This window comes from Equus asinus, chromosome 8 (assembly GCF_041296235.1).
Source record: "Equus asinus isolate D_3611 breed Donkey chromosome 8, EquAss-T2T_v2, whole genome shotgun sequence".
Taxonomy (NCBI): domain Eukaryota; kingdom Metazoa; phylum Chordata; class Mammalia; order Perissodactyla; family Equidae; genus Equus; species Equus asinus.
The window spans coordinates 66,005,798-66,019,100 of record NC_091797.1 but is presented as its reverse complement, the minus strand read 5'-3'; positions in this window follow the sequence as shown (position 1 = coordinate 66,019,100).

Below are 13,303 nucleotides of genomic sequence, written 5' to 3'. Positions count from 1 at the left end.
ATCCCCCCCAAAAAAGAAAATATATATGTATTGTATATAATGTATAATATCTACACAATAAAAATATACTATACACCATAATGTGGATATATACACAGTAAAAATAACTAAATATCCCCTAAACTACATATATAATATATACAGGGAGAGATGGGTATGTATGCATATATATATATATTGTTTGGGGGATGCACACACACACACATTCAATAGATCTCAAATGGGGTCTACTATAGTGGTGGGATTTTAACATTTGAGCTGGGGGACCCTTCTGGTTTGGGCTCAGTTCACACTGGGACCAACTGTCCTGCTTCCAGAGACCAAAGAACTTCCCAGAATGTGGACTTCCAGTGCGAAGCTGGCCATCCTGACTCCTGGTGCGCAGTGGGCCTGGCGTCATCAACATGGTTTGCCTCTCATCCCTTTTCTGCCCGGCAAACCCACAGAGCCTTTGTAGCCTCGCAGGCCTGTGCAGCAGTTCGAGAGCCCCTGGGAGCTGCAGACATCACATACGCCCCTCCTTGACCAGGTTAGCCCCTTCTGGAAGCACTGCCACATTCCCCACTTTACGATTAATTTTAAACCCACTGGGCTTGCAGAATGTGGCATTTCAGGGCACTTGCTCGCCCTTAGCATTACCCACACCTCCCCCTCACCCCAGTCACTAGATCAAGTTGTAGTGTAGAGAAGGAGGGAGAAACGAGTTAAAAGACCAGTGTTTCAGCAGGCACGTGACCCGTAAGGCTGCGTGTGTGTGTGTGTGTGTGTGTGTGTGTGTGTGTGTGTGTGTCTGCTTCCTGGCAGCTCTGGGAGCCTCTGTCGTCTTTGATATTAACTGTATCTAGATTTCTCTTGAAGAAGCATCTTGAACCCTCCTCACCACCCACCCCACCTAGTCATCCCAACTGGATCATTAACCTTTTGGAGACAAGAAAAATAGGTCAGCAAATGTGGCTGTCCCTGGCATTGCTGGCTGCCGCAGATGAACCTAGCGGCATGGCTGTGGTGAAGAGCTGGGTTCCTCTGGTCAACATCATCCTCCACACAGATGAGCTCTCCCATCTGAGGCAAGTCACTTTCTTTAAGCCTCAGTTATTCCTGTGCGAGTAGGTATAATAAAAGTTGCTCTGAGAATTGCGTGAAATCTGTATGCAAAGTGTTTAGCAGTGTGCCTGGCATGTAGGAAGCACTAACTCACTCTTTAACAAGGATTTCCATCGTCTGCTCACCAGAACAAAAGACTACCCCATGTGTGTCCTCTTGTCTTCCTACCTGCTTCCATTGGTTACTCTGCAAGTAACAGGGTTGCTATGCCCCTCCTTCCTGTAAGGATTTTAAATGCTCTGTGCAAGTGAGAGATTCAATAAGATTCTGAGGAAAAATGACTCCCGTTAAGTCCAGCTCCAACTCTGTGAAGCCCCGAGCATTGGGCGCCGCCCACCTGAAAGCTTCCGGGTGAGGAGGGCTGCTCGATGCGTGCCTCCCGTGGTGCTCTGGACGTCCCCAGCACTCGCACTCTCTGCGCGTTTCCCTTACCCGTTTCTTGCAATGTGGTGAATGGGACAGCAGTCCCCCCTCCTGGGAGAAGTGGACAGCAGGTGGCCAGGCCCACGCCGGGATGCTTGGGCAGCAAGGGTTCAGCACCTGCACCCACACAAAGTAGACCGGCCCAGGGCTCGCTCTGCAGTCTGCGGGAATTCCAGGATGACTTCCAGAGGCGGGACTAAGGTCAGAGCTTGGGCAACGCTGTGGGAATAGATGTAAGTCAGTGAGGGGACTTTATTCCATAATCTGAATGGATGTCTTGTGCCTGAGGAGAGAAATGGAAACCAAGCCCACCACACCCCTGTGGGCCTTCCTGGGCTTGGTTTTGATGGCAGTGGAGATGGCTGCTTGACAACTTCTGTGGCTGGTTAGGGATCTCTTGGCCTCTGGTATGATGCATGGGAATTTAATGATAGGGTACGGAGAAAAAAGTTCACTCTGGTATTGCCCATGTGATTGGGGTCTCCAAACAAACCCAGTCTCTGAAAAAGAACCCATTGATCCCTCCTCTGTTTTCAAAGGCAACTTAGAAGAAACTTCTAGACATCTAAGTCATCATTTGTTTACAAGGCCCTATTTCAATTATCAGTTGGAAGCTAATGTTTCACAGACCACATGTTTAAATGCTCACCTCCCTCATTGTTGATGAAAAAGCAGAGCCCAAGATTTCCAAGCATGCCCTGGCTCTTCCAGAGGGCCAGGATGGTGGGGGGCAGGGAGCAGAGGAGGTCAGCCCTCCTTCCTTCAGGAATCTCTGAGCTTGCCGGAACCTTCCAGTGTGTGGGTGGTAGATGTATCAGCTGACAGGGGGAAGTGAGAGCGTGAAGGCGGCCACCCAAGATTTCAGGTCACCGCTGACACCCCCGACGAAGCTCAGATCTCAGTGCAGGGAGGGCACCTGCTCGCCTTGCCAAAACAAACGGGGCCCCTGCTAGGGGCACTCTGCAAAGGAAGGGGGAGCACAAGAGGCAGGAAGCGCTGGGTTTCGCTTAAACGGGCTCAAATAACCAGTTTACATTGATGCGATGTTCTTGGGCGTAGGGAGTAGAAAAAGGGCAGAGGTTCCACTCAAGATCTGGGGCCACAGAGTTCTAGAAATGAGCCGGCTGTATCTCTAGCCTTTGTTCTGGTGGTCCTCTGCCGACAGGATTTCCAACCTCTCTTTGTTGTCTTTAGGCCCGAGAATCCATCTGGTTTTGATTCAGGTGGCCTCAGGCTTGCCTCAGAGGTGAAAAGGGTGCGTACTTAAATTGAATTTCTCATAAATTTCAAACCAGAAGAATCCCAGTCTTCTCACACAAAGCCTGTTCTCCTTGGCCAGCCCCTGGCCCTTGAAGCCTGGCACAAATCAGTTTCACCTGTTTGGCTAAATGAGCACATGTTAACCTAATGAATGGGACTCCTGCAATCAGATAGTTTCTGCGTGTGTTCTAATGGAGAGAGAATGGAGTGGATGGCCACTTGCTGACCTCCCGTCACTCCTCTTCCTGGTGGGGGACAGTGGTTCTGAGTCCTGATAGGTCAGGTATGAGTCCTTGGACCAGTCTCAGATTGGGTAGTTCTGAATACGCAATAGAGTCCTATATCCCAGCTGAATATTCTTTGGGGAGAAGGAAGTTTTGTTTCTACAGTTATGCGCCGCATAACATGTTTTGGTCAAGGATGGACTGCATATAACGATGGTGGTCCCATAAGATCAGTCCCATATAGCCCAGGTGTGTAGTAGGCCGCACCATCTAGGTTTGTGTAAGTACACTCTGTGATGTTCACACAATGACGAAATCGCTTAACAACCATTTCTCAGAAGGTGTCCTCATCATTAAGTGACACATGACTGTGGTTGTGGTGAGGGGGCAGGCACATCTGAGTTTAGGCCATTAAATTAAAATTTCCCTTGACTGGTGCCTGGAGGCTGCTGGATCAGGTAGCAAGCCTTCAGATGAAAAATGTCTGGATTTTTTCCCCTTGTTTCAGAGGTCAAGCTTTGAAAACAGCAGCCATGTCCTCAAGCGGGGTGAGGAAGCAATGAGTTGGAGTCTCTTGGCAGGATGTATGGGCACGCTGGCACAACTGCTTAAAATATTCCTGTATATGTGGTTATTCCCATATCTAGGTACCATGTGGGCATCCTTGGGTACTGCAATTTGTCATCACAGTTACTTTTTCTTATTAAAAACCACAGATCAAATGAAAGAACAGAAATTGAATCCTCTAAAAGAGGAATCGGCAAACTGTGGCTGGTGGGCCCATCCAGCCCACAGCCTATTTTTACCTATAAAGTTTTATGGGAACTTACACACATCACTGCGTCTGTATTGTCTACAGCTGCTTTCTCAAGGGCAGCGTCAAGTAGTTGTGATAGAGACACAAAGCTGAAAATATTTACCATCTGGTCCTTTACAGGAAAAGTATGCCAGCCCCGCTCTAAAATGTTGTGGTTCTGTTTTCCCTCAGGTGAAGGCTTCCTTTAGTTAAAGGGTGATGTTCTCCACACTGACCCAGGAGACGAGAGACCCCATTGACAGAAGCACTTGAGAAAGTGGTGAAGCACAGCTGTTTAATGAACTCAGGGGAGAGTTTGAGAGTAGACGTAAGCTTCCACTTGTTTCGTCTTTGTAAAACATGCCCTCCTTTAAACCCCAGGGATTCCTATGTGCACGAGGATGTTGAAAACACAGGAGACTTCATATCATGGGAAATCTCGTTGACAATTCTTACTTCTTGAGCTTAATTTCCTCTGTCTCTCATTGTGGTCTCCTTATTCCACAGATCCTGGGCTGCTCCCAGTACAGTCCCGTCTCCCTTCACGTTACAACATGGCAGATCCTGCCTGGGACGCAGCAGCAGTTACATTGCAGATACCAGCCACAGATGAAACTACAGAATTGGGTTTTTTCCTAGTGTGATCTGGTGTGGTAGCCATGTCTGATAAGGTAAATGTCAATATTTCTAAAATTCCGATTCCTTATCTCCACCTAATCCATCGTCTCTCTCTTTTCAAAATGAAGCTTTAGGTTGTAGCCACACGGTCTAAATTAATCTAACACAGACAGCAAAGCTCTGTTGTGGTTGGAATGTAAGGGAGGGGGGTGGGAATTAAAGAACATCTGAGTTCCATGCCATTGCTGTGCTTACCTGACGGTGTCACAGACTGAGTTTGCTCTAATAGAACATTTTTAATTTTTATTTATTTTTTTTTTGAGGAAGGTTAGCCTTGAGCTAACATCTGCTGCCAATCCTCCTCTTTTTGCTGAGGAAGACTGGCTCTGAGCTCACATCCATGCCCATCTTCCTCTATTTTATGTGGGACGCCTGCCACAGCATGGCTGGATAAGCAGTGCATCCATCTGCACCCAGGATCCAAACTGATGAACCCCAGGCCGCTGAAGCGAAACGTGTGAACTTAACTGCTGCACCACCGAGCTGGCCCTCTAATACAACATTTTTAAAAGTCATCCTGCTATTTGATCTTTCTCCTTCTTGCTAGAATCATATTTTATGCTCTTCAGGTAGAAAAAAGTTATATACATACACGTGTGTGTGTTATATATGTATTTTATATATGCTTTTTATATACATACACATATATAAATTCAAAACTGTAAGAGTAGATGAGACGTGCCCTCCTAATCTCTCGCTCCACTCAGCCCCAGCTTGAAACCAGAGTGCTCCCTCCCACTCTGTGCTCACACAGAGCTCCTAGGACAAATGAGACCAGACCTCTGTTTGCAAGAACAGATATCTGCTTTCCAGTTCGGATAAATTAGTCCCTGTAAGGCAAGATAAAGGTACATTTTCTGATATTGACTCAACCTATGCTACTGTTACTTTCCTTTATTCATGACACGGGGTCCACTTGACGGGAGGAGAGGAATCTGCACCCCTTCCATACTTCTCACAAAGTGCGCTTAATCGGCTCTCCATGAGCATTTGGTGAATGGATTAGTGAGAGAGCAACACACCAGGGTTTGAAGAAGCCTTAAAGGGCCTTTGTCCTGGGCCCTCGCTCCTCATCACACCACGAGGCGCTCTCTCCCAGCTTTGAAGGACAGGGGGTCTTCTCTCACCACATCAGTGCAGACCTGCGCGGCTTCCGCCTGCGCCCCGTCTGGTCTCTTCCAGTTGTCATCACGTTATCATCTTAGGCAGTAAAGCTGTTAGCCTTCTTTTATGAGGAATAATCAAACTCCATAGCTCCTGCCCGGGGAGCAGAAAGCAGATGGTGCTGCAAGAAGAGAAGGGCTGGGAGCCGAGGGGAGACCCTGGGTGACGCGGCAGTTAAAACATCCCCAGCAGTTATTTCATGAATTATTCTTGCACTCAAGTAAAAGCAAAGCCCGAATTCCTATTCAGAAAAACATCAATCCATTCCCGAAGTCAAGCACGCTGGATAACGTCTGGAAAGTGCTCAAAACTAGGTAAAAATCTTGGAATTTCTGAGTTTTCAAACACGCACTGGATGGCTTTTTCCAACTTTGTCAGCCTCTCTGGAGGTGGGAGTGTGTCATCAAGGGCCTTTCAAGGTTTTCACGTGAAAAAGCTGCTTGAAATGATACTATCTCCACAGGAAAAACAGATCTGGGCAAGGATCAGCCATTTGAAGTTCTGATTTCAAGAGGAAAGTAGAAGGAAGCGTGGAAAAAAAAGAAGGCGTCTGACTCAGGACGAATGTGAAATTCTTGTGTGACTTGGCTCACATTTTCCTTCAGTAGACAGACTACAGCGTGATTCTGGGTTCACTCTGTGACAAAGAGACCACACAAAACAAAGAAGGGGCAGTGCTGTGAACGGGGCTGTTGCTCTTGATAAGCTCTCTGGGGTACGATTTCAAGGAGTAAGTTAATGGCCTCGCTGCAAAAGAGTCCCAGGGGTCCTTGAAGCCTGACCCCAAAACTTGAACTCTACCTGAACTGATTTTTTCATTCTTTTCCTTTTTGAGGTTTGAAAACATTGAGTCAACTCTCCCCCCGGGACATTTGATTTCTGTGCACTTGCGGGCTCCATCTGGGGGAAGAAGTGCCAAAACCGCGCTGGAAAGGCTGCCCCAGAGGCATTTTTCGTCCGACTGGAAGCAGCAGGTAACAGAAATCTTAGGAGACAGCTCGTTCTCAAGAGATTTTCCTGTCCAGTTTTGCTGACCAAAGCATTCCCCTGTTTTGAATAAGCCTTGAATTAGTAACAAAGTGCACTTTGAGACCCTGCTTCTTGGTTCCAACTGCAATTAAAGTGCTTGGAAGCCCTAGGCCCTACTCTCGGGCTTTGCCATCCCTGGTTTTGTCCCTGACTTAAGTGCTCCCTGGACTCCTGAAAGCATTGAGCTTCCCTTCCAGAAACACCAGACTATGGTTGGGTAAATCATCTAAATGCTTTCAATTCAAGTCAGTGAGCATTTATTCAGCATTGACAATATTCTCATCAGATGTTTAGAGCTATGGATGGAGCCTGATACCCCTCAGTTCAAGGGACTTAGTCTAGCAGAAAATGCAGACACACTTTCAAATGATCCTGTAACACTAACAGCTTACATTAAGTACAGTGGGAACACAGAGATATGGTGGAGATGCATCAGAAGTTAATGATGGCTTATTTTTTAAACAGACCACACAAAGTTCTTTGCCCCAAATGCCAGTTGTTTTAGGGAGTAGTTTGTTTTGTTTTATTTAAACGGTCTAAATATATAGACCGGGGAGTGCTGAGTCATTTAATGGATTGGTGGTTGCTCTCTGGAGCACTGTGTTGAGAAGGATTCTGAAGTTGTATTTGGTCTCAACGGGAAACAGTGATGGGATTGATTGGTTGTCCTTGATGCTTAGTGTGGAGGCCGGAATAGCATGTGCGCCATAGACGTGCCAACTTGACGCGGATACAGCCCGCTTGTGACTCAGCTCAGAGTTAAAGCACAGCTCAACACGTATATTGGCCCTGACTGTGAACTGCAGCCGAGTCCCTGTGTGACAAGAGCCTTCCTACACTGATTTGTGTGCAGTGTGAGTCAGATGGTAGTCCCTGAAATATAAAAACAACATGGAAGAGAAGTCAGAGACAACAACACATCAGAATATCGCTGTCCATCTAGATCCCACTCTGATTTTACAAAGGGTCTCTCCTGCGTGCTTGCTTTATCTCGAAGAACAATACAAACGAATCCTTCCCACAGCATTGCTGTGCACGAGCTGCGGCCTGTCAGTGCATCTCCATGGGATTACTCGTGAGCTTCAGATTTACCAAACAAGAAGTGAGGATTCTGAGTGGAAATCACAGTATCCACCTAGAGGAGGGGCCCATGTGTACTGATTGAGAAATGAAATTCCCAAGGAATTTGGGAAGATTGCAGGCCCAGCAGCGCTGTCCTGATAGCTGGTTATCAGACAGCTTCTGCTGATGACCTACAGGAACATATTTCTCATCCTGAGCGCTCCGAAGAGAAAGTGGCTTTCCACGACTAGAGCGCGGAAAACTGTCTGGGTATTTTGGGGATAATTCTTATGAAATTAAAGTTCTATTAAAGTAAAACATATTGCTAGTTAGATTTCTGTCTGCTTTGCAGCATTTGTTTCACACATCTTGGAAGAGAAAATTGGCCTACTGGAATTGGATGTTGGATATAGCATTTCTTCAACATCAAGAAAATGACACACATTATTTTAATTGTTTACCTTGCAAAGAATTTTTAAACAGCCTTACAAAAATGTTTTCCTTGCTTCACTCCCCAGTGAGTTAAAAATGCACACTCGTGGGTGCGGCTTGGCATACTCTCTAGCAGTCCCAGCAGACAGCACGGGATGTATAATGTGATTGTTGAAGAGTGGGGGACTGCTTTCCTTTGGAGTATGCAAAATGATCCTTTTCATTTTTAACTAATTCCTTCAAGCAAGAGCACTTCCCGCCCACAAATGTTGCCTAATTGAGGGACATGGAAAAAGAATGAAGAGAGAAGCCTCGAACACAGAGTGCTTGCTGCTCCCATTGAACACTAATTAACTGTTGTTGTCAACAAACGAAAGTGCACGTGGGGTTACATTTTCCAGAGTCCTTGCCTGGGCCCACACGGGGTGCGGAACTTGTTGCTCCAGGCTTCGAATGGTGGTGGGAGCGCAGTTGCAACCAGCAGGAACTCTTGCTCACACGCTCCCGTGCAGTAAGGGCGGTGTGCTCCAGCATTGGCTTGCGGTTCTACAATGAGATGCTTTTGTACTCCAATTATATTGCGGTGGATCAAACATTACAAAATAAGCCTCAAATAGGCGTTTAGCCTAACCGAAAACGAAAGCATATGTTTGAATGTCCAGACACAGTGGTCATATGTTGACACATTGAACTACATGGGCTGTTCCTACCACGTTTGGGGTTTGCTACAGGCACAAATTGTAAAGAAGGTAGAAATTTGGTGTTGACACATTCTCGACTCTCTTGTATATCTTTTAAAAATGTGTTAAAGCTCTGGTCCTCTGCTTTTCCATCCAGTGAGAGCCATCTTTCCCATTCTGCTCTCCCTCACCTTTAAGCCATTCTGTGTTCCAATCCATAGGGGTGTAATCATGACATAAAGAGATGGTTGGATGGGGGATTCTTTTATTCCTTGATTTATTCAAATATTTGGCTACCTTTTGGATGCTGGCTCTGAGCCAGGCATTAGGGATGCAGTGCTAAGCAAACCAGACCTGGTCCCTGCTTCCAGGCTGTGTAGTGGGGGACACAGACATCAATCAAATAATTGCAAGAATGACTTTGTAATTAAAACCACAGTCAGTATTGTGCTATGAAGTAGAGGTGTTCTCAAAGCTTGTGGTGGACTGGTTAACCTTGTCTGAGTGAGGGAAACAGGTGAAGGCGGGGAGTCCGGGAAAACTTCTTGGCTTTGACGATACTTGAGCCAAGGTCTGACAAAGAGTAACTAAATGAATTGAGGAAGGAAGAACATTTCCACATAAACAGGGTTTGCCTGGGTCTTAGGGAGTTCCCAGGGTCCAAGATTTTCAGTGCTAACACTGGGACCATCCCTGACCACTTACACATAAGGGTACAGAGCGAGCGAAAACACCATTGCAGACAGGAGCATGGAGCGTTTACGGAATGGACAGAAGGCTGCGGTTGCTGGGAACAGCTGGCAGCACCTCACCCTGGAGGAGACCCAATGAGAGAGACATGGGCCAGGCCACTTAGAGCCTTGAAGGTCATGTTAAGATCTCTATCCGAAGAGCAATGGGAAGTGTTTTAAGCAAGCAAATGACAGGGTCAGGTTTACCTTTCAAAAAGCTCACTCTAGCTAGAATATGGAGACCATTACCAGGCAAAGTTCAGAAATCTTTTCCTCAAGTAGAGCTAGCTGTGGTCCTTTGGCAGTGGTGTGCTAGCAAACGTTTAACAACTGGCTTTCTGGGTGATTGGGAGCGGCGAGTGGTGGAGAAACCCTGATTGCTAGCATTTGCCAGTTTCCATGGTGTGATGCTCCTGCTGCGGTGGGTTTTAAGCTACCAACATGATGTCACTGAGTGCAGAGTTGGGGAGAGAAGCCATGGGGAATCTAAGAGCCACGCTAGTCCCTTCCCTTCCTGAAAAACTAAAGGGACTGTTCAAACAAAATCTTAATCAAATGGCCAATAAATTTAAGCCTTTCCCCTGGTCCCTGAGAAATTCTGATACAGGAGAGGGTTTTAAAACCCTTCTGCTACATAATGTGAAAATGTAATAGGCATGGCCAGGATTGCTCAACTGAATCTGGAGACTCCCAATGACATGAAAAACATAGAACACTGGTAGAAATGTAAAAACCACATTAGGTTAATAAAAGTCTCTTTAGAAACCATGAAAACATTTCTACAGCCTTCTGTGTTGCAGAATGTCTGTGAGAGAACTGAACGCCAAGACCAATGTGATACTCTGACGTTACTAAGGTTTCTCCTATCTTGACTCACAGGTTGAGAGGTTTTGGAATTCTAACCAGTATATTAAAAATAAAACAAAAACTCCACGAAACTCTAGGCTCAGAATGTTGTGTGCCTATGGCCTTGCAAAGGAGAGAGGCATGCATCACTTTAACTCTGACAACCAAAGTTGTAGAGATCCAGGCACAGGGTCAAGCAAATCTGCGTTTCTTGAGGACATGGATCATTTCTTATTCACTTTTGCATCCATAGTGCCTGAGCTTGGGTCAGGTTCAAAGTTGAAGTTAAAAAAAAAGGATAGATATATAGATAGATAATTTGTTACCTCACATAAAAAGATATGTCTTTATGATTAACTTTGTCATCATCTGTCCATTAGAAGCTATCTTATTGGCTGATCTTTAATATAAAGAAGTATTAGCCTTTTCAGAAAAGGATAGCTGATTAGCTTTTTTCTTTTAATTTAAATAAATTTTTTGTTACGGAATAGATGTAGATGTACAGAAAAGTTCTGAATATAGTACAGAGTTCCCGTATAATCCACATCCAGTTTCCCCTTTATTAACTGCTTACAATAATATGGTACATTTGTTGCAATTAATGAACCAATGCTGATACATTAGTATTCATTGAAGTCCATAGTTTACTCAGATTTCCTTAGTTTTTACCAAATGTCCCTTTTGTGTTCCAGGATCCCATCCAGATCGCACGTTACATTTAATCATAATGTCTTCTCAGGCTTCTCTTGACTGTGACAGTGTCTCAATTTTTCTTGTTTTGGATGACCTTGAGAGTTTTGAGGAGCTCTGGTCAGATATTTTAGTTCTTATTTTCAAGAAAGTCCTTTTGATTGGGATCTAACACATTTCTGCTGATTAGACCGGATAGCTCCAGTGTTCTGAGCAGGAAGACCACAGAATTAAAGGACCATTCTTATGACATCATATCCAGGGTACATACTGTCAACATGAGTCACCGCTGTGATGTTGACCTTGCCATGTTTGTCATCCTCTCTTCTGCAGTTTCTTTATTGGCTGCCCTTTCGGTTCTGGACTCTTCGGAAGGAAGTCACAGTGCACAGCCCACACTTAAGGCATGAGGAGCTACGCATCCTCTCCTTGAGAGTGGAGTCTCTGCATAACTTATTTGGAATTCCTCTGCATGAGCAATTAGTCTTTTCTCCCCCAATTATTTATTTATTCAGTCATATGTCTATATCCATGGACTCATGGATATTTCTTTTATACTTTGGGTTCTAATCCAACGCTACTTTGTTTATTTTGTTTCTCAAATTGTTCCAGAATTTGACCACTGGGAGTCCTTTCAGTTGGTTCCTGAGTCCCTTTGACATATTCCCATCACTAGGGGTTTTATTTCTGAGGACTTCATCACTTTCTGACACTACAAGATGCTCCAGGATCATCTGGTGTATTTCCTACTCCAGTCCCAGAATCAGTCATTTCTCCGAGGAGCAGTGGTTTACTTTATTGGAGAATGATATTAGAAACCAAGATCTAGATACTAGGGGTGCTCATTGCTTCTGGGATGTTACTTCTGACCCTCTCAGTTAACAGAGCAAGGAAATATCTATGGTATATTAACCTGTGCATACACGCAAATCTCTAAATATTTCTCTCTATATGTATAGCCATGTGATCTATATTAATCAAAACGTGGGTTCATACTAATGTCTCCAACTTTAATCTGTTACCACATGGGTCATTTTAACATCCTCTCCTTGGTTGTCTATAACCTCCACTCCAATAGTAAGAAATCTGGTTCTCACCATCTGGCATCCATTTTCTTTTCTTTTTCTTTTTTTTTTTTTTTGAGGAAGTTTAGTCCTGAGCTAACATCTGCTGCCAATCCTCCTCTTTTTGCTGAGGAAGCCTGGCCCTGAGCTAACATCCATGCCCATCTTCCTCTACTTTATATGTGGGATGCCTACCACAGCATGGCTTGCCAGGCAGTGCCATGTCTGCACCTGGGATCTGAACTGGCAAACCCCAGGCCACCGAAGCGGAACGTGCACACTTAATCACTGCACCACCGGGCCGGCCCCCGTCATCCATTTTCTTAATTGTTCAGTTCCAGAATACATATATAGTAGTTTCAGAATTGTTTACCCACATCTTCATTGGAAACAACTTCATCAACTAGAGTACAGTGCTAAGTGCAGTTCCTTTCGCCGTTGGTCTTAAATACTCCATTCATTTTCAAAGTTATTTAGATCAGAATCCTTTCCCCTAACCCCCTCTGTGAGGTTGTTTCATACCTTTGTAATAGAGTTAGATTCTTTTGTCAAAGTCTGCATTCCATCCTAGTCCCCAAACAACAAAATGATTTTTCAAATTTGCATACCTTAAGGTTCACTCTTTCTGCTGTGAAATTCTGCAAGTTTTGACAAATACATAGTGTCATTGTTCACCAGGATAGTTTCTCCACTCTCAAACAATACTGTTTCACCTATCTCTCTCTCTCTCTACCCAAACCAATAATCTGTTTACCATCTCTATGGTTTTGTGTTTTCCAGAATATCATAAAAATGGAATCATACAGTATACAGCCTTTTAAAACTGACTTCTTTCACATAGAAATATGCATTTAATTTCTTCCATGTCTTTTCTTGGCTTGACAGCTCATCCTTTTTATCCCTCAATAGTATTCCATGGTATGGATGCACCACAGTTTGTTTATCCATTCACCTACTGAAGGACACCTTGGTTCCTTCTAGTTTGGGGAAGTTATGAATAAATCTCCTATGTAATCATTCACATGCAGATTTTGGTGTAGGCATAAGTTTTCAAATCAGTTGGATAAATACCTAGGAGTGCAACTACTAGATCATATGGTAAGACTGCTTAGCTTTGTAA